The 27,128-nt window shown below is 44.3% G+C and overlaps 1 protein-coding gene across 3 annotated transcripts in view; it reads right to left on the bottom strand.

Moving 5' to 3' along the window:
* TSPAN18 (tetraspanin 18) overlaps positions 1-27,128 on the bottom strand; it is a 93,047-nt gene that overhangs the window by 12,664 nt on the left and 53,255 nt on the right. The window contains exons 1-2 of one of the 3 annotated variants that reach the window (XM_072119011.1): positions 26,510-26,529; positions 18,909-19,010 (exon numbers count right to left, since the gene is read on the bottom strand). The exons of 1 other annotated variant lie outside the window; for it this stretch is intronic. The gene's annotated coding sequence lies outside the window, so the exon portion shown is untranslated. Of the gene's footprint in view, positions 1-18,908; positions 19,011-26,509; positions 26,530-27,128 lie in introns of those variants that run through there. One more of the 3 variants, XM_072119010.1, reaches the window with a different exon arrangement.

Genomic DNA, 27,128 nt, shown 5'->3' with positions numbered 1-27,128 from the left:
GACCAGAGATTCACTACGGAGCGACATTTAATAACCCTTTCATGGCCAGGAATGGAAAAATTCCTCATGTATCCTACATCCCATTGATGGATACAATTACTGCAAAACTTAATGGGGCTCATTTACTAAGGTTCCGCGGAGCGCATTTTCAGCGGTTTTCCCGACCATTTCCGTTTTGGGCTGCATTTAACAGGGGATTTTGGCGTAGTGCGCCCGATGTCCACCAGGTGTCGCTGCTGCGCAGAAGTCCTGCGGAGTTCGCTGGAGTTCACCGTCCTATCTTGGGTGCTGGTAAGCACGTGTCAAGAGACACATTTTTTTTTTTTAAATTCCGAGGTTTTTCCGAATCCGTCGGGTTTTTCGACGGCCACACCCCCCGATTTCCGCCACGTGCATGCCGGCGCTGTTGCGTCACAATCCGATCGCGTGCACCAAAAACCCGGGGCAATTCGGCGCAAATCGGTAATTTTCGGGAAACCCGACGAAAAATAGCGATTTGGGCCCTTATTAAATGACCCCCAATGTGTCTGGTTGACACTTTGTTACTTCTCCAGTAACTTGCATGCAAATTCTCCTGAATTTTTGGGGAGTGTACCCTATTTTTAGTGATAGTTGTGGCAAATATAAGCAAATCCAGATACAAGAAGAAGAAAGGGCTCCAGGTGGGTCCTTGGCTGTAGGTGGGACCATGATGTCTATAGGTGGGTCCATGATGGCTGTAGGTGGGTCCATGATGGCTGTAGGTGGGTCCATGATGGCTGTTGGTGGGTCCATGATGGCTGTAGGTGGGTCCATGATGGCGGTAGGTGGGTCAACGCGTATAAGTGGCTTCATGGCTGTTGGTGGGTCCATGATGGCTGTAGGTGGGTCAATGGGTGTAAGTGGGTCCATGGCTGTAGGTGGGTCGATGGGTGGTCAGGGAATTGTAGAAATGGGGTACTGACCATATTAGAACCATGTTGTTGGTTCCTTACATGGGGCGTGTCCTCACACTGCAGTTCTCTTTGCTCTCAGCAGTATGTTAATTTACAGCTCTTTTACTCTACTTTTACTCTGAGTGACAGCTGTAGTATTTAACCAGAAAGGTGCTAGAACTTCTACTCATAGCAGCGTTTTGGGAGCATTTCAATGCAAAGAGCTAAGAGCACAGCAGTGTGAGAACACACCCCTATATCTGGAATATGGACAATATTCATAGTCCTGCTGCTACGAACAATTAACACCCAGGTAAGATTACACATCTCTTCAGGGCCGATTGTTAGCATTGGCTGCAGGTAGAAAAGAGCACAGCAGTGTGAGGACACACCACCAGTGCTCTTACGGAAGCTCCAATCCTTCGTTCTGGTGGTAGATGCCCTTTAATTCTGGAAGCTCTGGGAGAGTCCCCTTACACATCCCCTATGAGTCAGTGGGACATCACCTGATACAAGTATATCAGTCCCCCCGCAGCAAGAGACAATGGGGGTCATTTACTAAGGCCCCGATTCGCGTTTTCCCGACGTGTTACCCGAATATTTCCGATTTGCGCCGTTTGGGGCAGATTTACTTACCCGGCCCATTCGCGATCCAGCGGTGCGTTCTCTGCGGTGGATTAGGGTCCGGCCGGGATTCACTAAGGTAGTTCCTCCGCCGTCCACCAGGTGGCGCTGCTGCGCTGAAAATCATCTCAACGCGCCGGAATGCACCACCTCGGACCAGGTGAAGGTAAGCGCTTCCCAAGCGACACTTTTTCGGTTTTTAAATGCGGCGGTTTTTCAGAATACGTCGGGTTTTCGTTCGGCCACACCCGCCGATTTCCGTCGCGTGCAAGCCGGCACCGATGCGCCACAATCCGATCACGTGCGCCAAAATCCCAGGGCAATTCAGGTACAATCGGCGCAAATCGGAAATATTCGGGTAACACGTCGGGAAAACGCGAATCGGGCCCTTAGTAAATGACCCCCAATCTCAGCTCTGCTACATCTGCCTGGTTGGGTTAGATTTCGGGAGGCAGAGCTGCGCCTCTATACCTTTAACAAGGAGAACTCGCAGCGGTGGTAAAGCTACTAGTCAAGAGCTCGAGCACTTGTCCTCCAAGGGGGGGAATTAAGTGGAGGAGCTTTTTTACTCTTTTGATGCAAAAATAGAACCTACTTTGTTTCCATGGCGATTTATGTAACACACAAAACAAATCTATGACGGCGTCCGCGAGGCCTCTCAGCGCTCAGTCCTAATTGGTATTGTGTAATCACAGAACAGAACTATATCGGAAAAATAGACAATAACATCTACAATAAAGGAGCAAAAAAAAATTGCAAAAATTATTGTAAAGGCGGGAAATGAGTTAATAGGGTCTGAAATGTCAAAGTAAAGTAACAAAGCGCCAAATTTATTACAGGTGGGAGGTAACGTGCAATCTGGATACAGGAATAGAATGCCGGATCTGCAGTTTAGACTGACACATTGGGGCACATTTTACTTACCCGGTCCATTCGCGATCCCGCGGCGCGTTGCGGTTCTCGGACGTTAAGGTTGTGCGCCCGATATCCAGCAGGTGTCGCTGATGCACCGAGGTCCGCCGGAGTTCACCTTCTTCTTCCCGGTGAATGTAAGTGCGTGTCTTGCGACACAAAGGGGCTCATTTACTAAGGGTCCTTTGGCCGCGATTCTGTCGGGTTTTCCCAATTATTTTGGATTTTCGCCGTTTTGCACTGAATTGCCCCCGGTTTTGATACACATTATCGGATTGTGTCTCATCAGCGCCAATCGGGGGGTGGGCCGTCAGAAAACCTGGCGGATTCGGAAAACCGCTGTATTTTTTAAAAAAATTGTGTCACTTGATACGCACTTACATGCACCAGGAACTCCGGTGGACCTCGGCGCAGCAGCGACACCTAATGGATATCGGGCGCATGAAACCCGGTAGGACACGAATCCACGTCGGTCAACGCGCTGCGGGATCGTTAATGGACCCGGTAAGTAAATGAGCCCCAAATTCTTTTTTAAATTTCCCCGGTTTTTCCGAATCCATCAGGTTTTCAGACGGCCACGCCCCTGATTTCTGTCACATGCAAGCCCGCGCAGATGCGACACAATCCGATCGCGTGCGCCAAAAACCCGGGGCAATTCAGTGCAAAAGGGCGCAAATTGGAAACATTCGGGAAAACCTGACTGAATCGCAGTGTTCAGACCCTTAGTAAATGAGCCCCATTGGGGGTAAGTGGAGCGGCGCACTCTAGTGGCTGTTAGGAGGATAGCGTCACACACCAGGAGATGGATCAATAGGATATTAATAGTCTTCAAACATGAGACATGTAATGGAGATGTATGGACAGGACACTAATGGCTTGTTTGGGGATTCTGCCGGCCCCCTTGGTCCTGGTTATAGGGGAGAGGTCTAGAGGGGCACAGAGTCCATGACAGCTGCGGGGTCCTCCTGGGAGTGTGTGCGCCAGATGTCAGCGTGGATGGACAACACATGGATCAGCAGAGAGGACGGACATCAAGTCAAAGATCAGCCTCTAAGTATCAGCACAGGGGGGCCGGTCAGGACCCCCGACATGTGCAATTACCAGCCCTTAGAGTGACACAGCACAGCAGCCCCACATGTAACCCCTCCACAGCTCTGCAGACAGTGTTAGGTATATAAATATATATGTGTGATCATAGCTTCCTGTATGTTGTTGGTAACAGTAGGACTGTCCATATTCTAGATATAGAGGTGTCTCCTCACACTGCTGTGCTCTGTGCTCTCTGCAGTCAGTCTTTGGTATCAACTTTGAAGAGATGTGCAATCAGACCCTTGTGTATGTTATTAGTAGCAGCAGGACCGCGATATATGGATTTATATTCAATAATTAATAATTCCTTTATTTATATAGCGCACATAGATTACGCAGCGCTGCACAGAGCTTACCAAATCAGTCCCTGTCCATATTCCAGGATTGTAGCTTTTCCAAATGCACTTGAGGCTTATCCTCACACTGTTGTACTCGGTGCTTTCTGCAGACAGTGTTAAGTATCGTGCCTGGAGGGATGTGTAATCAGATTTTTGTGTAAATTGTTAGTAGCAGCAGAACTGTGATCTATGGATTTGTATTCCAGGATTGTACTGAGGGACGGGTGTCCTCACACTGCTTTACTTTGCTTTACTGCTCTCTGCAGCCAGTGTTATGTATTGTCCTGGAGAGCTGTGTAGTCATGTCTTTATTTATGGTGTAAGTAGCAGCAGGACTGTGATGTATGGATTTATATTCCAGGGTTGTAACTTCTCCAAGTGCTCCAGAGGCTTATTTTTACACTGTTGTACTATGTGCTTTCTGCAGACAGTGGTATAGTCCCTGTAGAGATATGTAATCAGACCTTTGTATAAGTTTTTAGTAGCAGCAGAACTGTGGTATATAAATTTGGAGTGTACTGGGGTGGGTTTCTTAACACTCCATTTTCTTGATATAGAGGTGTGTCCTCAAAGTGCTGTGCTCTCTGCAGTCAGTGTTAGGTGTTGCCTCTGGAGAGATGTGTAATCAGACCTTTATGTATGGTGTAAGTAGCAGGACTGTGAAATATGGATTTATATTCCAGGATTGTAGCTTCTCGAAGAGCAAGCCTTAAAGGGGTGTTCCCATTACTGCAAATTAATGTTATTGCTTGTATAATAAAAAGTTATACAATTTTCCAAAATACTCCCTGTAACAATTCCTCACGGTTTTCTAGATCTCTGCTTGCTGCCATTCTATAGAAAACATCTATGATTACTCCCAGTGGACAGAAATCTGTCCATGGTCACACAGGTTGTAGAAAACCGTGAGGAATTGATACAGAAAGTATATTGGAAAATTGTATCACTTCGTATCATAAAAACAATAACATTAATTTGCTGAAATGGGACTATCCCTTTAACTGCCTTTCACTTAGCTCTGTCTCGGTGTCTGTTTTGGTTAGATGAGAGTGTAGGGTCAGTGGAACTCAATGAACAGAGCTAAGGCCCCTTCCACACTAGCGTTGCGTTTCACGTCAGGGTGCAATGCGTGAAAAACTGACGTTTTTGGCTGCGTTTTTGTTCCATTTTTCCTTTGAGTAATTAGCGTTTTTGCGTTTTTCACACGCGTGTTGTTAGCGGTTTTTTTCGTTTTCGGCGCGTTTTTCATGCGCGATTCAATGGGAGACTCGAGCATTTTTCAAAGGGACCATGGTTTGGGATTAAAATGTGTTATTTCATTGAAAAAGAATGTCTTCTGATAAATTGCAAACATCTGCAATCTATTCTTCACTGTTCCGCGCGTATATTATCTCCCGACAAGTTATCAGATGTGAAGAACAGTGAAGAATAGAATAAAAACAGTGAACACAAGATCATTTAAGTGAAAAACACAGTGAAGAACAATGAAGAATAGAATAAAAACAGTGACCACAGGATCATTTAAGAGAAAAACACAGTGCAGAACACAGTGAAGAATAGATTACAGATGTTCGGCACATCTGCTTACTTGTCGGGAGATACGCGCGGAACGGTGCGAACAAAATAGCATGTGAAGAACAATATATATGTGTGTAAAGAACACATTGCAGATGTTTCCATACATCTGCAATGTCTTCTTCACACATATATATTGTTCTTCACATGCTATTTTGTTCGCACCATTCCGCGCGTATCTCCCGACAAGTAAGCAGATGTGCCGAACATCTGTAATCTATTCTGCACTGTGTTCTGCACTGTGTTTTTCTCTTAAATGATCCTGTGGTCACTGTGTTCACTGTTTTTATTCTATTCTTCACTGTTCTTCATTGTGTTTTTTTAAATAAATGATCGTTCGCGAGCAGGGGAAATACTGTTATTCTGGTCACCTAGCAACCCTTACGTTTAAAACGCATTGCACTCGCATTGCACTTGCAAAGATTGCGAGTGCAATGCGTTCTTGATGCATCTCCATAGACTTGAATGGGGCGGGAAGAACGCAAGCACGCGTGTGAAAACCAACGCTAATGAGGAAAGACCCATTGAATACAATGGGACAGAGTGCAATGCAAGTTCTGCGCGTCAAATGCACGCGCAGAACTCGCGCGTGAAAAACGCCAGTGTGGAAGGGGCCTAAGAGCACAGCAGTGTGAGGACTTGACCCAAAGGCATCCAAGAAGCTAAAATCCTGGAATAAAAATCAATTTTTCACAATCCTGCTGCTACTAACAACACACTATTAGAAAACTAAGTGTCATGTGAGATTACAGTATCTTGAATGCAGTTTATATATTGTATGTGATATGTAAGAAGAGTTTTGTAGTTACTTGAGTTGTGATTTATCCTTTCAGTAAGGTTTTCCTCATATGATATATACCTACAACGTGAGAGTGAAGGTGCTATGCAGTCTGTGGATGCAGCTTTGGATGTGAATGGAGTATGATATACATTTTTAGTACTATATCTATTTTTACGGATTGATGTGGAAATGTCTCCATCTCCGTAGATGAATGGTGGAATATTTTGTGTCTGTCCCTGGATCTCCTTCAGCAAAGTCACTGATGGGATCTGAGTTTTCACGGTAATTAGCTAATCCCAGGAAGCGCTGACAGTGCGGCGGTATTCCCAGGACGCTCCGTGTTTTACAGCGCTGCGTCTTCCATAAACTTTTAATTACCTAATCCATTTTGGGGGCCGTCCCCGGCTGGTTCACTGCTTCCATCTGTGACATGCGCCAGATTCATCTGTTAGAGTGTCCGGCGCCTCGTCAATGGGATTATAACTCCTCTCATCTCACTTATTATATTATCAGGTTTCAGTAATGGAGCGGCACCATCTGGTCATCCTGACACATGGTGACAAACACTCAGCTCAGTGACAGTCCCAGCTTCTGACCCATATCTGCACCTGGGAAAGCTCAACCTTCTATCTATTTATGATACATTGTATCTCCCCGTATATATATCCTCCCAAGTAGGACTTTGGGAAAGCTGGGTGACGACCAATGGTAAATTACATTGCAAATATGTGCTGTAAGGTGCAAGGACCTGTTGCTAAAGAAGGACCTGCACATGTGGTCACATGACCAAACCACTGCAGGTCCTTATGTCAAAGGCGGTAGATACAGAGCAAAAATATCTGTAGCTCTACAGAAATTTGGGGGAGGCATCTCAAGGCAAATGTCTATTTAACCCCCCACTGGTGTTAAAGGGGTAAACATGGCCACTTTCTCCACCAACGCCAACAGCGCCACCCTTGTCCGTGGTCAGTGCCGGCACTGCAGCTCAGATGTATAGAAATGAATGGAGCTAATTTGCGATCTATCACTTCCTATCATAGGACAACCCCTTTAATAGCGGCTACACAGGTATAATGCCTCAAACAGACGTAGCAGAGCCGAGTTGTTCATTTGGCACGACTGCAGTAACATTATGATCTGTCATTCTCCATTGCATTGCAGACTACAGCCATCTATCTACTGGTGTGTTATGTAGCTAAAGGCGGCATTTAAGATTTCTATATGGAAGTATAAAAGGGAGTGAAGGGCAGACACCCCCTGAAATAATGGGGTCAGATAGCAGGCAGTACATGGGGGCAGCGGGGGTTGAAGGGGGCAGAGGCAATAAAAGCTTTAAGTGTTTGTCTGGTTTTGTCATCGCCGCCTATAAACGTTGATCCGTGGCCGATGTGACAATAATCCGCCATCACTCTACGGGGCCACTAACCCCATCACACAATAGCCCCCGCCCCGCGGTGTAATGGTCGGGGGGGCAGGAGATACATTGTATCTTCACCAGTCACTGGAATTAGTCACAAGTCAGGGACATACTTGCTACTGACTTCACTTTATAGATGGGGATGAGGTAGTGCGGTATTACGCCCCCCGCTGCCAGATACTTGCATTACGTATTGATCTATTGTTCCGTGTCTTACAGATCAATACTTGGATCCTCTCTGATGCTAAAAGCTTAAATATCATTTGGGTTCCTGATCTTCTCTGCGGAGTTTTCTATATTTCTATGTTGCTGAATGCAGCCTAACCGGTCATGTGATAAGACCTATATAGGTGATCTAGAGATGCGAATAGCTGCACAGCATAAACTAATACTTCCATATAGCGCCCATATAATACTGCCATATAGCGCCCATATAATACTGCCATATAGCGCCCATATAATACTGCCATATAGCGCCCATATAATACTGCCATATAGCGCCCATATAATACTGCCATATAGCGCCCATATAATACCGCCATATAGCGCCCATATAATACTGCCATATAGCGCCCATATAATACCGCCCTATTACTGAAAATTTCCTAAGCTTTATTGGGATAAAGCTTTACTGTTTTGTATTGTATATATAGCGCCAACATAATACATTTTACATATAAAATAATAGCTACCACCAAATACTTGAAAAATATGAATCATGCACATGACAAAAACTTTATAATAAAGTATCAATTTTTATTAGGTACAATAAAATCACAAAATGTGATATATAATAATAGCGGCATAAAACCGCCAATCAGTGACCAGCTTGTATCAACATAATCTCGCTCAGTTCTGAAGAAGTTACTAGTAAAGTCCCTAGTGGCTACAGCAACAAATACCACCACACAGTATCCAAATAATACCGCCATTCTGTGTCCTTATAATCTCTATATATACAATCTATATACAATAAATGAGTCGATAGTGAATCTCTGGTGGTCTAAAGCAGTGAAACCCCCCAGTAGAAACAGTATACAATTAATACCGCAATACAGTCCCTATTTAATACAGCCCCCATATTGCCTTTATAAAACTGCCATCCGGTCTCAAATTAATATAAACTTAAAGTGCCTAAATAATAAAGTAGTATATTGTATGTGTAGTATCTGGTGGTCTGGAGCAGTATTCTCAATCAGCATCTAAATAATACTGACAAATACTGCCCACTTTATACTGCCATATATTGACTAGCAGAATTATATTAACATGAAATAGAAGAGTAGTAAAAATTTAAGTCCCTGATGGACTAAGGCAGCAAATAGTACTATCACCATATACTGTTCACATAATACTGAAATATACTGTTCATATAATACTGCCATGTACTGTACATATAATACTGCCATATACTGTTCACATAATACTGCCATGTACTGTACATATAATACTGCCATATACTGTTCACATAATACTGCCATGTACTGTACATATAATACTGCCATATACTGTTCACATAATACTGCCATATACTGTACATGTAATACTGCCATATACTGTACATATAATACTGCCATATACTGTTCACATAATACTGCCATATACTGTACATATAATACTGCCATATACTGTTCATATAATACTGCCATATACTGTAGATATAATACTGCCATATACTGTTCATATAATACTGCCATATACTGTACATATAATACTGCCATATACTGTACATATAATACTGCCATATACTGTTCATATAATACTGCCATATACTGTTCATGTAATACTGCCATATACTGTACATATAATACTGCCATATACTGTTCACATAATGCTGCCATATACTGTTCACATAATGCTGCCATATACTGTTCATATAATACTGCCATATACTGTACATATAATACTGCCATATACTGTTCATATAATACTGCCATATACTGTACATATAATACTGCCATATACTGTTCATATAATACTGCCATATACTGTTCATATAATACTGCCATATACTGTACATATAATACTGCCATATACTGTTCATATAATACTGCCATATACTGTACATATAATACTGCCATATACTGTTCATATAATACTGCCATATACTGTACATATAATACTGCCATATACTGTTCATGTAATACTGCCATATACTGTACATATAATACTGCCATATACTGTACATATAATACTGCCATATACTGTTCATATAATACTGCCATATACTGTACATATAATACTGCCATATACTGTTCATATAATACTGCCATATACTGTACATATAATACTGCCATATACTGTTCATATAATACTGCCATATACTGTTCATGTAATACTGCCATATACTGTTCATATAATACTGCCATATACTGTTCACATAATACTGCCATATACTGTTCACATAACACTGAAATATACTGTTCATATAATACTGCCATGTACTGTACATATAATACTGCCATGTACTGTTCACATAATACTGCCATATACTGTTCACATAATACTGCCATATACTGTTCACATAATGCTGCCTTATACTGTTCATATAATACTGCCATATACTGTTCACATAATACTGCCATATACTGTTCACATAATGCTGCCTTATACTGTTCACATAATACTGCCATATACTGTTCACATAATGCTGCCTTATACTGTTCATATAATACTGCCATATACTGTTCACATAATACTGCCATATACTGTTCACATAATACTGCCATATACTGTTAACATAATGCTGCCATATACTGTTCATATAATACTGCCATATACTGTTCACATAATACTGCCATATACTGTTCACATAATTCTGAAATATACTGTTTATATAATACTGCCCTATACTGGTTATATAATACGGCCACATACTGTTCATATAATACGGCCATATATACTGTTCATATAATACTGCCATACACTGTTCACATAATACTGCCATATACTGTACATATAATACTGCCATATACTGTTCATATAATACTGCCATATACTGTACATATAATACTGCCATATACTGTTCACATAATACTGCCATATACTGTTCACATAATACTGCCATATACTGTTCGTATAATACTGCCATATACTGTTCTTATAATACTGCCATATACTGTACATATAATACTGCCATATACTGTACATATAATACTGCCATATACTGTTCATGTAATACTGCCATATACTGTACATATAATACTGCCATATACTGTACATATAATACTGCCATGTACTGTACATATAATACTGCCATATACTGTACATATAATACTGCCATGTACTGTACATATAATACTGCCATATACTGTACATATAATACTGCCATGTACTGTACATATAATACTGCCATATACTGTACATATAATACTGCCATATACTGTTCATATAATACTGCCATATACTGTACATATAATACTGCCATATACTGTTCATATAATACTGCCATATACTGTACATATAATACTGCCATATACTGTTCATATAATACTGCCATATACTGTTCATGTAATACTGCCATATACTGTACATATAATACTGCCATATACTGTTCACATAACACTGAAATATACTGTACATATAATACTGCCATATACTGTACATATAATACTGCCATGTACTGTACATATAATACTTCCCTGTACTGTTCATATAATACTGCCATATACTGTTCACATAATACTGCCATATACTGTTCACATAATGCTGCCTTATACTGTTCATATTATACTGCCATATACTGTTCACATAATTCTGAAATATACTGTTTATATAATACTGCCATATACTGGTTATATAATATGGCCACATACTGTTCATATAATACGGCCATATATACTGTTCATATAATACTGCCATACACTGTTCACATAATACTGCCATATATAAACAATAGAAGAGGTTGCTGGGCACAATCCAAAATTTGTAATGCTGCCTTATACTGTACACATAATACTGCCATATACTGTACATATAATACTGCCATATACTGTTCATGTAATACTGCCATATACTGTACATATAATACGGCCATTTAAGGTCTATAATTAAAAAACACCATTTAGTGTCCAAATCATCTCAACATGTAATGGCAACATAACAGAGTAAGATGTGAGGTCAATGATTCTAATTCAGCAAAGACTTATTCACAATATCCAAATAATGCTGCCATATAGTGTCCGTATATTATTGCCACTGAATGCTGAGATAATATCAACATAAAATTCTGAAATAGTAAAGTGCTGCCGACACATAGGGGGTCATTCACTAATGGCCCGAATCGCGTTATACCTGCGGGTTACGCAAATTTTTCCGTTTTGCGACGATTTTCCCTGTATTGTCCCGGGATTTTGGCGCACGCGATCGGATTGTGGCGCATCGGTGACCGGCATGCACGCAACGGAAATCGGGGGGCGTGGCCGAGCGAAAACCCAATGGATTTGGAAAAACCGCCGCATTTAAAAAAAAAAAAAAAAAAGTGTTGCGGGACACGCGCTTACCTGCACCAAGTATAGGATCGTGAACTCCGGCGGGCCTCGGCGGACTTCAGCGCAGCAGCGACACCTGGTGGTCATCGGAGGAACTGCCTTAGTGAATCACCGGAAGACCCGAATCCACCGCAGAGAACGCGCCGCTGGATTGCGAATGGAGCGATAAATCTGCCCCAAAGTATCAAAATATTACTATCATATAGCAGCCATATAATACCGCCATACATTTTCCGTATAATACTGCCACACATTTTCCATATAATACCGCCACACATTTTCCGTATAATACCGCCACACATTTTCCATACAATACCGCCACACATTTTCCGTATAATACTGCCACACATTTTCCATATAATACCGCCACACATCTTCCGTATAATACCGCCACACATTTTCCGTATAATACCGCCATACATTTTCTGTATAATACCGCCACACATTTTCCGTATAATACCGCCATACATTTTCTGTATAATACCGCCACACATCTTCCGTATAATACCGCCACACATTTTCCGTATAATACCGCCACACATTTTCCGTATAATACCGCCATACATTTTCTGTATAATACCGCCACACATTTTCCGTATAATACCGCCATACATTTTCTGTATAATACCGCCATACATTTTCTGTATAATACCGCCACACATTTTCCGTATAATACCGCCACACATTTTCCGTATAATACCGCCACACATTTTCCGTATAATACCGCCACACATTTTCCGTATAATACCGCTATCTAGTGCCATTAGCCAGTGTGCACATAATACAAGCGCTGTGGCTAGTGAGGGGCCCCCGCCGCACCCCCTATAACTACATAAGAAAACCTGTAACAACCAAGACCCTTCTCAGAAGTTTAAAAAGGTTGAAAGGTTCTGTCTGGGAACAAAGACCCCGAGGGTCCTGAGAGTCTTGGAGGGTCCTGGCCGTAACCCGCGTGTCCTGCTGAAGAGCTCTCCGCAGGCGGAGGGGGCAGAGGTTTATTATTCTCCGCTCTCTTCTATGTCAGGGATTGTATTTGTTGCTATAGTGATGGCGCTCATTGAAATCCCGGTTTATTGAGGGGCTCTCCAGCCGCCCGGCGTTCTCTTAACGCATTCGCCTCGGCGCGGGGAGGGAGAGTCTGAGCGACAGAAATGGAGACGAAAAGAATCGGGAAAAATAAAAAATCTTCTTTGATCTGGTTTATAATAAACAAACACATAATAAGTAAACACATAATTACACAAAAAGTGAAACATAGTAACATAACACAGGGCAGGTAATCTACAGGAGTCAGTGCAGGGGGCGCTAAAGAGCACAGCACAAGGGGGGTAATTATGTAGCAGCCTGAGGGGATCGCTTTATGGGGGTCTTGGGGTCCATATTATCCCCATACTCTAGAATAGATTTATATTCCATGAAACAGCATTAGACAGTTTTCCAAAAGCAGCACCACCAGTGATTGCACCTGGTACTGCAGCTCAGTAGCACCAACAGTGGTTGCACCTGGTACTGCAGCTCAGTAGCACCAACAGTGGTTGCGCCTGGTACTGCAGCTCAGCAGCGCCACCAGTGGTTGGGCCTGGTACTGCAGCTCAGCAGCACCACCAGTGGTTGCACCTGGTACTGCAGCTCAGCAGCGCCACCAGTGGTTGGGCCTGGTACTGCAGCTCAGCAGCGCCACCAGTGGTTGGGCCTGGTACTGCAGCTCAGCAGCGCCACCAGTGGTTGTGCCTGGTACTGCAGCTCAGTAGCACCACCAGTGGTTGCGCCTGGTACTGCAGTTCAGTAGCACCACCAGTGATTGCACCTGGAACTGCAGCTCAGCAGCAACACCAGTGGTTGCGTCTGGTACTGCAGCTCAGTATCACCACCAGTGATTGTGCCTGGTACTGCAGCTCAGTAGCACCACCAGTGGTTGGGCCTGGTACTGCAGCTCAGTAGCACCACCAGTGGTTGCACCTGGTACTGCAGCTCAGTAGCACCACCAGTGGTTGCGCCTGGTACTGCAGCTCAGCAGCACCACCAGTGGTTGGGCCTGGTACTGCAGCTCAGCAGCGCCACCAGTGGTTGGGCCTGGTACTGCAGCTCAGTAGCACCACCAGTGGTTGTGCCTGGTACTAAAGCTCAGCCCTGTTTAAAAAAATTTTTAATACCACAAAGGACATGTGGACAAGATTGGTGCTGTTTTTGGAAGACACATAAATTGTATTAGTAGTCAGTGGGTGGCTATACAGTGGGTTACCTATTATCTATCGGGTGGACTGGCCCACCAGAGAATCAGAGGATCCCCCTGTGGGCTTAGGCTTTAACGGAGTAATTGGCTCCAGAAGTCTAACAAAAATCTGCCCAATTTGGGGGCTGATGGAAGTTGACCTTTAGAATAATTTTATCTAGTTGGTCCAAGGAACCCCAGCCGGATATTTCATATCCCCCTGGTATATGTAATTTTTCAGTGGGGCATTCAAGTCCTGCCCCTGAGGATTCAATGTCACATACGATCTATGGAAATGAGTGGCACGGTTTTTGGAAGACAGAGGAGATGCATCATGTGCAACCCTTATACACTGGGTGTTACCCCATCCAAATATGGAAATGCAAGGGGGTAACTACAGGGGTAGCAGCCATAGCGGCTGCTATGGGGCCCACAGTGTCAGGGGGGTTGTGAATATGCTAAATGTGTGTATTTGTGATGTGTATGTCCTCTAAATGTATATGTATATGTGATGTGTATATGTCGTATGTCTGTGTATATGATACATGGGTGTATATGGTGTGTATATACTGTATTTATATTTTTTAAGGGGTAAGTGGGGCCCCATTCACAATTTTACTATAGGGTCCTGCCTCTCTTAGTTACGTCACTGTAAGGATGGTAAAGCTATATCCCCAGAATTGTGGCATTTAATTCCCGCCCATGAGGATGTCCTGAATAGGCTTAGAAACAGAGAAGACAAATTGAGGATTGACTCCAAAAATTTGGGAAAGTTGGCAAGTATTTCTTCGTTCTGATAATGCCCCTAGGCCTAGAAGATTCCTTTGGAATTGGGGTCTTGTTGTCCATTTCTCATATATTTGGGCTCCAACATGCCGATGGAATGGAAGGACAGGGAGCCACAATGTCTTCTGCCATCACAGAGTAACATGAAGCCAACCTCAATGATGTCACCGAACATCCTACAAGCTTAAGGGGGGCTCTACCGCTCCGTGTACACTGATAGGATGTATAATAAAGCAATATATGCATTAGTGTAATATGATAGCAGAAGCTTGGAACCCATTCTGTATATCCCTTTGCTTTACCTTATTTCTCATTGGTCAAAATTGCGCTGTTTAATCCCGCCCCCGAGGAAACACTCTTAACCTGCCTAAGAGCAACCACTTTGGGTTCCACCCCCCTGCACTAAAATTATTGAACATGATTGCATCTAAAAATTCAAGTAAATCATGGGTCACCCAGTGGGCCCAGTGGTGATCCGCCCCAATTTCGTGGTCCTGATGCTGCCCCTAGTGGCACAGTACTGGAAGTACAGTTAAAGTAGCAAATAACTTTGGAATTTCGATTCATTTCTGGAACCTCTGACAATATGGATTCCCTCTGATTTTCGAGTTGTTGAGAGAATGTTTAGTAGTCGGGTTAATGGGTGGGAAGGATGAGGAGACCCCACAATGTCTTTTCCCACCTATACCGGGACCACTGATAAAAGGGAAGCTCGAAGCCAAATCCACGTTGTTTATTGACCCCCCGGGCTGAGCTCTGCTCCGTCTCATCTCAATATCCCAAAGTCTCCACCGTGATGGATCGGACACGTCCTGGAGACTGATCCCGGGTTCTCTCCGGTGAAAATATTTCCTCCCAGCGAGGCGTCACACGGGGTATAAAATGATCCAGGCATCGGGGAGGATTTGTTATGTCTGTCAGGGGGCCAGCTGGCTGCGCTCCCCCCAATGTATGTGACCAGGCAATCTGTCACTCCGCGGCGCAGAACACTCTGCTCTGGACATTTTCAGACGTCTCCGATAACTCGCTCCGCTCTCTCTCTCTTTCAATCTTTCCCAAGTTCTTTTTAAATCTCATTTATGAGGCCATCGCTCCTTTCTATTTGTAGGGATCGGCTTTCGTGAGGTCGTCATGTGCTGCGGCGCTTTGCCAAAGGTAGAACCTTAGATGTCCATCAGCCTGGACCACGTAGATGAGGACCTGGTCTCAAAGACCTTGGACATGTGTTATGGGTAGGGATGGGTAGGGATGTCACTGTGCTGCTCAACAATACTGGGACACTAGGGGGCAGGGCACAAAAATACCGGAGATAATAGGAGCCGGAGAACAAAAATACCGGCCACAATAGAGGGCAGGACACAAAAATATCACCCATAATAGGGAGCAGGACAAAAGACAATTGTTTATTAAAGAAGGAGGGGCACAAAACTATTGGCCATAATAGAAGGCGGGGCACAAAACTATTGGCCATAATAGAAGGCGGGGCACAAAACTATTGGCCATAATAGAAGGCGGGGCACAAAACTATTGGCCATAATAGAAGGCAGGGCACAAAACTATTGGCCATAATAGAAGGCGGGGCACAAAACTATTGGCCATAATAGAAGGCGGGGCACAAAACTATTGGACATAATAGAAGGCGGGGCACAAAACTATTGGCCATAATAGAAGGCGGGGCACAAAACTATTGGCCATAATAGAAGGCGGGGCACAAAACTATTGGCCATAATAGAAGGCGGGGCACAAAACTATTGGCCATAATAGAAGGCGGGGCACAAAACTATTGGCCATAATAGGAGGCGGGGCACAAAACTATTGGCCATAATAGAAGGCGGGGCACAAAACTATTGACCGTAATAGAAGGAGGGGCACAAAACTATTGGCCGTAATAGAAGGAGGGGCACAAAACTATTGGCCATAATAGAAGGGGGGGCACAAAAAATTGTCATAAAAGGGGGCCTTGGACTTGGCCTGTATAGATAAGGGCTTTAGACATTCCCTTTGGCCACGGATGCCAGTGTTCTGCTCAACAATACTGTGACACCAGGGGATGTCCGGGACTCAAAAATACCACAAGACGGGGCAGGACACTAAAAAAAAATTGGTCACTGTAAGGGCAGAAATCAGCATGGACCATATAGATGAGGAGCTGGTTTCGAAAACCTTGGACATCTGCATCTCGGGTATGGAAGCCACGGTGCTGCTATACCATGGCACTAGGGGGCAAGACTCAAAAATACTAGTTATAGAAGGGGAGGGGCAAAAGTTTATCGAGGAGCAGGGCTAAAAATTAGCAGGCATTTTATGCAAATCAGTTGCTGGGTGCACCAGGGGCGGAGCCATGTTCTTGTGCACCCGTTTGTTTTCTCCCAATGTCGCCCATTCCCCATTGTTACTGTTTGACACAAGGATTGAAGTCTCTTGCAGAAACAATGTATAGAAAGAAGAAAAGGGGAGGAGCATCACACACACCCGAATAATAAAAAGTGAATCTTCTCAAAACTTTTAGAAAGGGGATTTTACTTTCTTAAAGTTTTACTTGAAGAGGATTTTCAGGGCATTAGCCCCTCTTAAAGGGGATGATTAAGGACCCGTACCAATACACTGAGTCTATTACAAAGTTACATCTTTTCACATTCTAAGGTATTCAGGGGGAGATGCAGCCGTCTATTCCTGCAGCTTCTTATCCCCTGGATCCAGTCATAGTCACCATATACAATTCTCCCCAATGGTGAATGTGACTGAACCTGCAGCCGCTCACAGCGGTGACGCACACAGCAGGACGCGGCTCAGGTCCTTGTGTATGACTCAGCCTGAGCACCATCAATACGCTCGGTTTATGCTTTGTGCTCCGACTATTAATAGTGACAGTTTGGAACAGAGTGCGACGTGTGTGACCGCTATCGGCCAAAATCTAATAATGTCTGGAGCCGCTCAGTGTGAAGGAGATATAATACACAGCAACATTCTCTAAGAGATGCAGGGATTCCTCTCTACACCAGGTGCCTAAAGGGTTAATCGCGGTGTACATACATCACTAATCTTCTATAATGATCCAGAGCTGCACTCACTATTCTGCTGCTGGTGGAGTCACTTTGTACATACATGACATTACTTATCCTGTACTGATCCTGAGTTACATCCTGTATTATACTCCAGAGCTGCACTCACTATTCTGCTGCTGGTGCAGTCACTGTGTACATATATGACATTACTTATCCTGTACTGATCCTGAGTTACATCCTGTATTATACCCCAGAGCTGCACTCACTATTATGCTGAGTCACTGTGTACATACATGACATTACTTATCCTGTACTGATCCTGAGTTATATCCTGTATTATACTCCAGAGCTGCACTCACTATTCTGCTGCTGGTGCAGTCACTGTGTACATACATGACATTACTTATCCTGTACTGATCCTGAGTTACATCCTGTATTATACTCCAGAGCTGCACTCACTATTCTGCTGCTGGTGCAGTCACTGTGTACATACATGACATTACTTATCCTGTACTGATCCTGAGTTACATCCTGTATTATACACCAGAGCTGCACTCACTATTCTGCTGGTGGTGCACATCCTTTTTATACTCTGTAATCTGTAATTTGTAATCACACCTGAATTGCAACTTACTTATTATCATTACATAAAAAGTCAAATCTGTCACTCAGGAGTCTGGAAAAGCTGGGTGACAACTGCACATGGACACTTGCAGCACATGTTACACATTTGATGGCTCTCAGTTTGGTATTTGAGTTCCTCACCTCAGAACAGCTGAAAAGATCTGGTCAACAAAGACTTCAGGTTTCGTAAACGGTCATCAATCAGTGGCGGCTACTGACCAGCGGGAGACCTCCCTGGAGATCCTGCAAAACAGACACTGAACATGAAGGGGCTGCGCTCCAGGCTTGTCACACTGCAAACACGTAGTCAATAGGTTTGTTATTCAGTCATTTGTCAAGAGGGAAGTGCTCAGGGCTGACAGTATACAGATGCCTCATGTCCTGTAATCCCAGGGGCAGCCTGAGAGGGCAGCAGAGGGCATGTATTCTGCCCATCATCACAGGTGTAACACATATCTCCTCCGTGTGACAAGCTAAGAGCACAGCAGTGTGAGGACACCACCAAGTGCAATGCAACAACCAGTGTTATGCTTTGTCCCTAGATAGATGTGTAATCAAACCTTTGTTCGTAGAAGCAGGACTGTAAAATATGGATTTATATTCCAGGATTAGCTTGGGCTTGTGTCCTCCCACTGCTGTGCTCTGAGCCCTCTGCAGCCAGTGTTATGTATTGTCCCTGGAGAGATGTGTAATCAGACCTCACACTGCTGTGCTCTGTGCTCTCTGCAGCCAGTGTTATGTATTGTCCCTGGAGAAATGGGCAATCAGACTTTTGTATGTGTTGTTAGTAGCAGCAGGACAGTGAAGTATGGATTTATATTTCAAGATTAACTTGGGGGTGTGTCCTCCCACTGCTGTGCTCTGTCAGCATGTTTAATCAGATCTTTGAATGTGTTGTTAGTAGCAGCAGGATTGTGAAATACTGATTTATATTCCAAGATTAACTTGGGGGGGGTGTCCTCCCACTGCTGTGCTCTGTGAGCGTTTTGAATCAGATCTTTGTATGTGTTGTTAGTAGCAGCAGGACTGTGAAATAGGGATTCATATTCCAAGATTAACTTGGGGGTGTGTCCTCACACTGCTGTGCTCTGTGTCGTCTGCAGCCAATGTTGTGTATTGTCCCTGGAGAAACGTTAAATCAAATCTTTGTATGTGTTGTTAGTAGCAGCAGGACTGTGAAATATGTATTTATGTTCCAAGATTAACTTGGGGGGGGGGGTCCTCCCACTGCTGTGCTCTGTCAGCATGTTTACTCAGATCTTTGTATGTGTTGTTAGTAGCAGCAGGACTGTAATGTATATGGATTTGTATTCCAAGATTAACTGGGGTGTGTCCTTCCACTGCTGTGTTCTATGCCCTCTGCAGCCAATGTTATGTATGGTCTCTGGATAAAAGTTTAATCAGATTTTTGTATGTGTTGTTAGTAGCAGCAGGACTGTGAAATACGAATTTATATTTCAAGATTAACTTGGGGGTGTGTCCTTCCACTGCTGTGCTCTTTGAGCATGTTTAATCAGATCTTTGTATGTGTTGTTAGTAGCAGCAGGACTGTAATGTATATGGATTTGTATTCCAAGATTAACTGGGGTGTGTCCTTCCACTGCTGTGCTCTATGCCCTCTGCAGCCAATGTTATGTATGGTCTCTGGATAAAAGTTTAATCAGATTTTTGTATGTGTTGTTAGTAGCAGCAGGACTGTGAAATACGAATTTATATTTCAAGATTAACTTGGGGGTGTGTCCTTCCACTGCTGTGCTCTTTGAGCATGTTTAATCAGATCTTTGTATGTGTTGTTAGTAGAAGCAGGACTGTAATATATATGGATTTATATTCCAAGATTAACAATGTTATGTATTGTCCCTGGAGAAACGTTTAATCAGATCTTTGAATGTGTTATTAGCAGCAGGACTGTGAAATATGGATTTATGTTCCAAGACTAACTTGGGGGTATGTCCTCACACTCCTGTGCTCTGCGCTGTCTGCCATCAGTGTTATATATTGTCCCTGCAGAAATGTGTAATCATAGCTTTGTGTCTGTTGTTAGTAGCAGCAGGACTGTGAGTGAATCTTTATAATGTTGATTTGTATATACTACATACTTATCATGCGTATTCCATGATTTTACTGGCCTTGGCAACAGCTTCCTGGCACTGGTCACTAAAAGCTAAGTAATGAACAAAGCCAAAACCTCTCTCTACTTTGTGACAATCACCCGCACGGTCCAGGCGATGACCTTTTCCCAGAATGCTCTACACAATGACAGCAAAATAACAGCTCACTCGCAAATGGCAGCACTTCCATCAGGCGGCGGCTGCTAAAGAGTTTACCCTTTCAGCCGCTCAGTAATGGTCGTGTCCCAGACAGCGCTGCACTCGTGTAAATGGCGAGCCAGCTCCCGTCTGACGCGTCTGCTCTCCAGAACATCGTGTAGCTCGAGTGCTGCCGCGTGTACAGACAATTGGATTATTTCATTTACATCCTATTCGCATGCAGACCGGGACCTGGGACTCTGCTGCACATTACAAATTTCTGATACAGATTTGCTGGAATATTGTTAGAGGTTTTTTTTTTTTTTTTTAGTATTTTACTGGAAATATTCATATAATACAAATTGGGCAATGTTACAGTTCTCAGATTGGCCACTAGAGGTCAGTAATCCAGGAGGCAAGTCTCTTGCTTTACAACCTGCTGTAAAACAAAACATTATCACAATATTATTGTATATTATTAGATACTAAAAAGTGTCTGGATGAATAAAACATATTACATAATATTACTGGGGTCCTCCTTGTCGTTTAGGGGGCTATCACATCATCAGGAGGGAGAGCTTGTTGATCTCACTGGCAGCAGTGACCTCTAATATTAACTCCTGTTAGTATAAATTTAGATTCAATATAGTTTATTCAAGGAGTAATGAAGTACAATCTAATAGTATAAATTTAGATTGTGGAAGCAGCGTGGTCTCCAGCAGCACAGAGGGTTTCAGGAAGATATGGCTGCATATGTCGGGAGCGGCGCTATGATGTTAAAAAGTCGGAAGAGTTCATTAGTGGATTTTGCTGGGCTACCACAGCACAGAGTATTTCAGGAGACTCATATAATCACCATATAATTAACCACTATCATGTATACGAGGTATAGGACAGCTAAGGGTGGTGACACACGTGGCGTTTTTAGGCCGTTTTAGTTGCATTTTCAGATCGTAAAAAACACATGCGTTTTTGAAAATGATCTTAATTCAAACTGGTCAAAAACGCAAGCGTTTTTTCAGATCTGAAAACGCACTACTAAAAACGGCCCAAAAACGCCATGTGTGTCACCACCCTCAGGCTGGAGGCACACGTGGCGTTTTGAACCACTTTTTAGGCTGTTTTTAAGCAATCTGTTAAAAAACGCATGCATTTTTTTGGAAACGCATCCGTTTTTGACCCTTTTTTCCCAATTATCTTAATTAAGATAATTGGAAAACGGACAAAAACTGACAAAAAACAGAAGCATTTTCTAAAATGCATGCATTTTTAAGATGCATTGGGGCACATTTACTAAGGGTCCGAATTCCCCTTTTTCGCCGGGATTCACGACTATTTAAGATTTGCGACGCATTTAAGTGGGGTTTTTGGCGCACACAATCGGATTTTGGCACAAACGCACCGACTTGCATACAACACAAATCGGGGGCCGTGACCGACAGACAACCCGACTGATTCAGACTGAGCGCGGGATTTACAATTCAAGTGCAAGACAAGCACTTACATGCACCAGGAAGAAGAAGGCGAACTCCAGGGACCTGAGCGGGGAAGCGACACATGCAGGATATCGGGCGCAGGATATAAGTGACTTCCCACACAGCGCATTATACACAGACAATGCACTTACATGCACCAGGAAGAAGAAGGTGAACTCCAGGGACCTGAGCGGGGAAGCGACACATGCAGGATATCGGGCGCACGATCTTAGTGACTCCCCGCACAGCGCATTATACACGGACAATGCACTTACATGCACCAGGAAGAAGAAGGTGAACTCCGGGGACCTGAGCGGGGAAGTGACACATGCAGGATATCGGGCACACGATCTTAGTGACTCCCTGCACAGCGCATTATACACGGACAATGCACTTACATCTACCAGGAAGAAGAAGGTGAACTCCTGGGACCTGAGCGGGGAAGTGACACATGCAGGATATCGGGTGCAGGATCTTAGTGACTCCCCGCACAGCGCATTATACACGGACAATGCACTTACATGCACCAGGAAGAAGGAGGTGAACTCCAGGGACCTGAGCGGGGAAGCGACACATGCAGGATATCGGGCTCAGGATCTTAGTGACTCCCCGCACAGCGCATTATACATGGACAATGCACTTACATGCACCAGGAAGAAGAAGGTGAACTCCGAGGACCTGAGCGGGGAAGCGACACATGCAGGATATCGGGCGCACGATCTTAGTGACTCCCCGCACAGTGCATTATACACGGACAATGCACTTACATGCACCAGGAAGAAGAAGGTGAACTCCGGGGACCTGAGTGGGGAAGCGATACATGCAGGATATCGGGCGCAGGATCTTAGTGACTCCCCGCACAGCGCATTATACACGGACAATGCACTTACATGCACCAGGAAGAAGAAGGTGAACTCCGAGGACCTGAGCGGGGAAGCGACACATGCAGGATATCGCGCACACGGTCTTGAAGAATCGTGGCAGACTTCATCCTCATCGGAGAACGCACCTCGGTCATCGCGACAAGACCAGGTAAGTAAATTTGCCCCATTGTTTTTAACGGTCTGCTAAAAAATGGCCTAGAAACAGGTTCAAAACGCTAACGTGTGCCAACACCCTAATCCGTCTGTGTGTGGGTTAGGTCATGGACTGTCCCATTGAAATAGTGGTTATTTAGGGGCAGGTGGCCTTCCCTTTGGTTGTTCGGGACAGGTGCACCAAATGGTAAACACAACTAGGTCAACCTATGACCCCTACATGTGCACTGACAAAATTAGCTCATATAAAACTGCACGTTATTACACAATCCAGTGACCCTCATGTTGTGGGCTCAGATTTGTTTACACCACTTACAAAATTAGTAAAAATTTTTACAAAATGTGATATAGGAATACAATTATTTAGCACAACCAATCAGAGCGCAGCTTTCATTTTCCCAGGGAAGCTGATTAGATCAAAGCTGGACTTTAATTGGTTGCTTAGATAGTATGAGTATTCAAATTTATTGATAAATGCGGCCTAAACACAGCTCAGACTGAGCCTCCATTTAGTTTGTGGGTTTTTCATAATCGTACATATTGGTCGTTATGGAATATTTGTCTCTGTACCCTTAGCAACCAATCAGAGAGCAGCTTTCAATTTGCCAGAGCAGCTGATATGATAAAAGCTGGATTTTGATTTGTTGTTTAGAAAGCATGAGTATTAGAATATTTTGATTAATTTCGGCCTAAACGCAGCTCAGACTGAGCCTCCATTTTGTTTGTGGGTTTATTTATAGTTGTACACATTGGTTGTTATGGAATATTGTCTATGTGCCCTTAGTAACCAATCAGAGATTAGCTTTCATTATTTCAGCCTAGCTTATTAGATCAAATTTGTGCTCTGATTGGTTGCGATGAGCAACGTATAGGGGGAGATTTATCAGAAGTGTCTGAGGTAAAACTGTTCTAGTTGCCCATGAAAACCAATCAGAGCTCAGCTTTCATTTCCCCACAGCTGTTTATACAATTAAAGCTGAGCTCTGATTGGTTTCCAGTTTCACCTCAGACACTTCTGATAAATCTCCCCCCTATAGAGTCTAATCAGACAATTTTAGTAAATGAGGCCTCCTTGTTTTCCGAATCTCCATACATTGGACAACTGTTCCTTGTTTCCCTCTCAACCAATAATAGCTCAGCTTTCATTTTCCCAGAGCGGTTTAGGAGATGAAAGCTGATGTCTGACTGGCTGCTATGGCTTCAAACACAGTCAGACATTTCTGATAAACGCTTGGCCTTACGAGCGCCTGTGTCTCCTCCATTATGTGGGGGTTTTCATGCTCTTTTCACATTAGACAACAAATTCCTCCTTGAGAAAATAGCAGAGGGGCACGGCGGTCACCATGACATTAAACATTGCGGTCTGTGCGCCGCTCTTATCACCGTGATAGATTCTTCCAGATCCTTTGTCTGACAATATTTCATCCTCCCAATACGTGCAAACCTCAAAGCAGAGAGGAAGGGTCTAAATTTCAGAATAATTCTACAAAATATAGGATATTGATTAAAGGAGGAGTAATGTAGGGTTGATTTCTAATGAAAACAGCGCCACACCTGTCCTTGGGTGGTACCTGGTACTGCAGCTCAGCTCCACTAATGGCTATAAAAGACCAGAGAGACTGCTGGGATCTCTGGGGCCAATGTCTGATACGTTGGTGAGGTCGGAGGCATAGGGTGCCTCATACTGGCCACCCTGTATCTGGCCACCCTGTATAAGATTCTCTTTGCTTCAAGAGAACCAGGTCTTACCCCACTACGAGCCCCCACAGGTAGGAGGTAATGTCCTGCCTAGAATTCCCTCTTTAAGGTGAAATCTCACCCATTTACCTATAAAAAAAAATCTCCTTCGACGTCCAGCAAATATGACTCTTCTCATCCTATTTTCACGTGAGGTGCGTCAAGTTTACTGATTGCAGGGTGAGCGTCAATTCAGAAGCCCCTTCTTCTATTCTATAGCACCTAGAAACATGCTGCCGGTTACAGAACTGGACATACAGGCTGTTAGGTGGGAACTGGATCTAAAAATTAGGTGGGAACTGGATCTTTATCTACATTACCCACTATGGGGCACATTTACTTACCCGGTCCGGAGGAAATCCCGAAAGTGCATTGTCCAGCGTATGCAAGTGCATGGCAAGTGCATGGCTTGCGACACAATTTTTAAGTTAAATCCTGTGGTTTGCCCGAATCTGACGGATTGTCCGACGGTCCGCCCCCCCCCTGATTTGTGTTGCATGAAAGCCGGCGTGATGGCGACACAATCTGATTGCGTGTGACACAATCACCTACAAAATACCTGTCCCAGGGTCCTTCAAATGTCGTTGACTTCCCTTTTTAGGGACATGACCAGGGGCGCACCTGTCATTAGGCGGAGTTGAGAGTCTCGCCTCTGGCGGCATGCCACCGGCTGGACGAGGGGGCGTCATTTGACACATGCTGCCGTCCGCCCATGCTACCATCTGCACTCCCGCCCGCCGGCCCATGCTGCCTTCTGAGCACTCGGGCTCCCATGCTGCAATCCGCCAGCCGGCCCGACCATACTGCCTGCCGGCCGCCCACCTGCACGTGCTGCGGTACTGCCGCCGGCCCGGGCACCCATGCTGCCGTGGTGCCTGCCGGATGCCCACCCATGCTGCAGTACTGCCGCCGGCCCGGGTGCCCGTGCTGCCACATCCCCATTCCTGACGGCTGGCACATCTCCCTATCCAAACTGCAGCCCCACCTGTCCCCCCCTTCCCCCTCTGCTCCCAGCCTACCCCCCCTCCCCACCGGTATGATGCATGCATTTTGTACTACATGACGGCACACTGCATGCATTTTGTACTACATGGCGGCACACTGTATGCATTTTGTACTACATGGCGGCACACTGTATGCATTTTGTACTACATGACGGCACACTGCATGCATTTTGTACTAAATTTATACCAAACCAATATGATGGATCAAGTCCTGACACTCCCTGTCTCTTTATGGCTCACCTTAGGCAGCAGAAAGGATTGGTTCACCCCTGGACATGACTGGCACATTATAATGATATTATACACAGAAATTCCCACTAAATTGGGTTCCGGCCATGGAAAGTGGCTGCACATGGATGCTGGTCCGGTCCACAGATGAGGGCGGAGGGGCTCTCAGAGAATATTTCACTTAATCTTTACATTTTTGGCTGATGTTGTAACCAGCAACGTGCAGGGGAAACGAGGAGGGTCACTGGCTCCAGAGCCTAAAAGAAAGGAAAACTGTGTTTATCGAAACACCCGGGGACCTTCAGAGACTGCGGCCTCCACAGGAAGGGGCGAGGGCCGGGTCTGAGCGCTGACCTCGCGCCTGTGTGCGGAGCGGGGCCGTGTTTTTGGAGGGTGTAATGTAAAGTGACAGCTCGCCCCATCTGACTCTCATTTACAATACGAGTATATTTATATCCCACCTCAGTAATGAAGATTTATGGCCGACCTGTCAGGGGATGACGGACTTTCCTACGGGACAGAACTTTCTATGAGGAGGTTACAGATCCGATTTCATGTATCGAGGTGTTAACCCCTTCATCGCTCGGATCAGATAATAGCGAGCTGTTCTACACATCCTCAGATAATACTC

This window comes from Engystomops pustulosus, chromosome 7 (assembly GCF_040894005.1).
Source record: "Engystomops pustulosus chromosome 7, aEngPut4.maternal, whole genome shotgun sequence".
NCBI classification, from domain to species: domain Eukaryota; kingdom Metazoa; phylum Chordata; class Amphibia; order Anura; family Leptodactylidae; genus Engystomops; species Engystomops pustulosus.
The sequence above is the reverse complement of the archived record's forward strand: the minus strand, read 5'-3'. Positions and strand labels throughout refer to the sequence as shown.